The sequence below is a fragment of the Apaloderma vittatum genome, unplaced genomic scaffold, assembly GCF_000703405.1.
Source record: "Apaloderma vittatum isolate BGI_N311 unplaced genomic scaffold, ASM70340v1 scaffold23944, whole genome shotgun sequence".
In the NCBI taxonomy this organism is placed as follows: domain Eukaryota; kingdom Metazoa; phylum Chordata; class Aves; order Trogoniformes; family Trogonidae; genus Apaloderma; species Apaloderma vittatum.
In genome coordinates, this window is record NW_009714699.1 from 1 (window position 1) to 3,461 (window position 3,461).

The following is a 3,461-nucleotide window of genomic DNA, read 5'->3' on the forward strand; positions in this document are numbered from 1 at the left end:
CTTTTCAGTGATGTCCGGTGACAGGACAAGGGGCCAGCAGATGCAAGCTGGAGCATAGGAGGTTCTGCGAAAACATAAGGAGGAGCTTTTTTTGTTATGAAGGTGACAGAGTAATGGAACAGGCTGCCCAGGGAGGTTGTGGGATCTCCTCTGGGGTCTTTCAAAACCTGCCTGGACGTGTTCCTGTGTGACCTGCTGTAGGTGATCCTGCTCTGGAAGGGAACTTGAACTAGATGAATTTTTGAGCTCCCTTCCAACCCCTGACATTCTGTGATTTTCTAAATCATAAATTCCTCATATGTTTGACTATTTATCTGTGAAAACAAACTATTCTAGTCCATTTCCCAAGTATGTGTTCATTCCAGAGTTTTATAAAATACTCAGAAGAGAATGCCTTTTCATTTCCAAAGTCATCTTCCCTTGGTCTCTCAGTGCCTTTGTCTGTAGGAAGTCATTAAGCTCTGTCACTGTAGTGTTTACATGTTGTATGGTAAATAAGGTTTGAACTCTGTTCTAACAGCTTTACTCTAAGTCGATCCTGGAGCATGGGAAAGGAGTCTTCCTGACATTATCTGCCCTCTGCTTTATGTTATATGTTCTGTACAGTCTGTGCTGCTGTTAGATAAACTGCATGTGAGCAGTAAGTGTCGTGTTTTATCTGAGCATTTCTCTGTCAACTCAGAAAGAACATTCTTCGATTCTTGGATGCTGAAAGAGATGTCTCAGTGGTCAAAAGCAGCTTCAAGCCAGGAGATGTAATCCATTATGTACTGGACAGACGTCGCACCCTAAACATTTCTCAGGATTTGCATAGCCTTCTTCCAGAAGTTTCTCCAATGAAGAATCGCCGGTTTAAAACCTGTGCAGTTGTTGGTAATTCTGGCATCCTACTGGACAGTGGATGTGGAAAAGAGATTGATAGCCATGACTTTGTGATAAGGTGAGTTTTTGTCTGCTGTTTAAGATACAGCCTGCTATGTTTCTTGGAGAAAAACTTGGGAGAAGTATTTTAATCTCAGTTATTTCAGATAATGCCTTAGATCTATAGATCTGAAACAGTATCCTTTATTGTGTGATTCCCCAAATTTAAATGCATGCCCATATTGTCGACAAAAAGGGGTTTTTTTACAGTGAAAATAAATACAGAGGAGATACAGATTTGTGCTACTGATTTCTAAGCAAAGCACCTTCTCTTCATGCAAACTCTTTCAGAAGTATTCTTTCTTAGCTCTTGGCCAATAAGGTAGCCTACTGTAAATTACTACATTACTTAACGTACAGCATGGGGTAAAATTTCACTTGATGTGTTGTTGAACCAGATAGCTGCCATTAACATAACTGCAAGTCACACAGCTAAATCCCTTCACATTGGTCTTAAGAAGTGTATCACTCTTGTTTGGGCAAAAAATGTTGATACCCTCCACTTTTTATTCATTCATCAAATATGCACAATAGAATACCTTTGTACTTCATATATCAATAGGAAATAAAGAGGAATAGCTGTCCTCATTTTACAGCCTGCTTTTATATGTTTATCGAAATGTTTGGACAAGAGATTTTTGCTTTTGAATTAGAAGTTTCAAGTGTTCTGGTTTGAGAAGGGTGAAAGAGCAGAAAACAGAGGAAGTGACAGAAAACAGTGTAGAAATAGCTGTCATTGTGGGTTATTTGCCTTTTCTTTTCTCACTTGGAAGAAAGATGGTGGCAAAAAGTATCAAAAGGATATGGATATGAAAAATTATGGTTTTTCAGTACATAAAGCAGAATATATACATATAAGTATTTTCTTTGAAAGGTGTACAAGCGAGTCACAACTGAAACAGTAACACACCAGTTTTGCTTGTATCACTAGTTTTTCAAATTAGTATCCTTACTGCAGAAGGAATCAAAAAATAAATACCACATTTTAAAACCACATTTAGGCTATGGCTTGCTTTTGTATTCCCTCAGAGATTAAATGTGATTCGTTTAACAAGACTACAGAAAAAAACAGATACTACATTTACTAGATGGAAGCTTTCCTTCAGAAGGCAAGGTACATACTTTCACTTAAATCATGTACTGAATTGATTTGAAATGATCTCCATGCTCTCTCTCATTTTTAACTAGACATTAAACTATGTGATGATATCTGATAGGATATTTTAACTAATTCAAGCCATGTGGAGTAAAGATAACATTCTTCAAGAGTTGTGTATGAATAAAAGAAAAATGGTGAAGTTTAATTGAAACATCAGGAAGTTACCGTTGCTAATCAGTTATTTAGACATAGTATATGACTAGTAAAGTGATTAGTATAACAACTTAATCTGATGATAGTAGATAATAATCTCTGTAAGGTTCTGGAAATAGAATACTTGAGTCTGTAGCCTACAGAGAGTTTTAATGCAGTGAAATTTTTGGATTTACAAATCAAAGTTAAAACACACTAGAAATTCACAGATTATCTCATAGGTTAAGCTGTATGATACTTATTTATGTATTATCTAGATGTGTGCATAGATGCCTGACATCTATTTAAAGTAAATAACAATTAATATGTATTTATAGTTAAATTTATTCTTCAGAGTTACAATTTCCTATGTTCCTCTTCTTGCATTTAAAAAAAGTTGTATGCAATATGATATGGCAGAGAGGGACCTGGGGCTGTTGATGGACAGCCGGCTGGACATGAGCCAGCAGTGTGCCCAGCTGGCCAAGTAGGCATCCTGGCCTGTAACATGGCCAGCAGAAACAGGGAGGTGATCACGCCCCTGTACTTGGCACTGGTGAGGCCCCACCTTGAGTACTGTGTCCAGTTTTGGACCCCTCACTCCAAGAGGCACACTGAGGTGCTGGAGAGGGTACAGAGTTGGGCTACCAAGCTGGTAAAGGATTTGGAGCATGTGTCGTACGAGGAACAGCTGAGGGATCTGGGGCTTTTTAGTCTGGAGAAGACTGAGGGGACACCTTATCAATCTCTACAAGGACCTGCAAGGTGGGAGTCAGTCTGTTTTCCCTAGTGGCGGGTGACGGGACAAGAGGAAGTGGCCTTAAGTTGTGCCAGGAGAGGTTCAGGCTGGATATTAGGAAGAATTTCTTTACTGAAAGGGCTGTCAGCCGTTGGATCAGGCTGCTCAGGGAGGTGGTTGAGTCACCATCCCTGGAGGTGTTTAAGAAACAGTTGTTGTGCTGAGGGACGTGTTGGTAGGAAAAGGTTGGACACAATGATCTTGAAGGTCTCTTCCAACTGAAACTGTTCTATGATCCTATGATCTACTGATAGTGGAATACTTGGTAAATACTCACCTCTGTTGCTTTTAGGATTCTGGTATTAAAATGTACAATGACAATATCACACTCTTGCTTTCAACTGATTTCTGTAGTAGTAAAATGCACTCATTCTACTTGCCGATTTATGGTGTTCTGAAAAGCACTCACTCACTGTATGTACTGTATATAGCTAGATGAATAGGCTGATG

The 3,461-nt window shown here is 39.0% G+C and overlaps 1 pseudogene; it reads left to right on the forward strand.

The window, feature by feature from the left end:
- Positions 1–663: 663 nt before the first annotated feature.
- Positions 664–944, forward strand: LOC104273518 (annotated as a pseudogene).
- Positions 945–3,461: the final 2,517 nt, after the last annotated feature.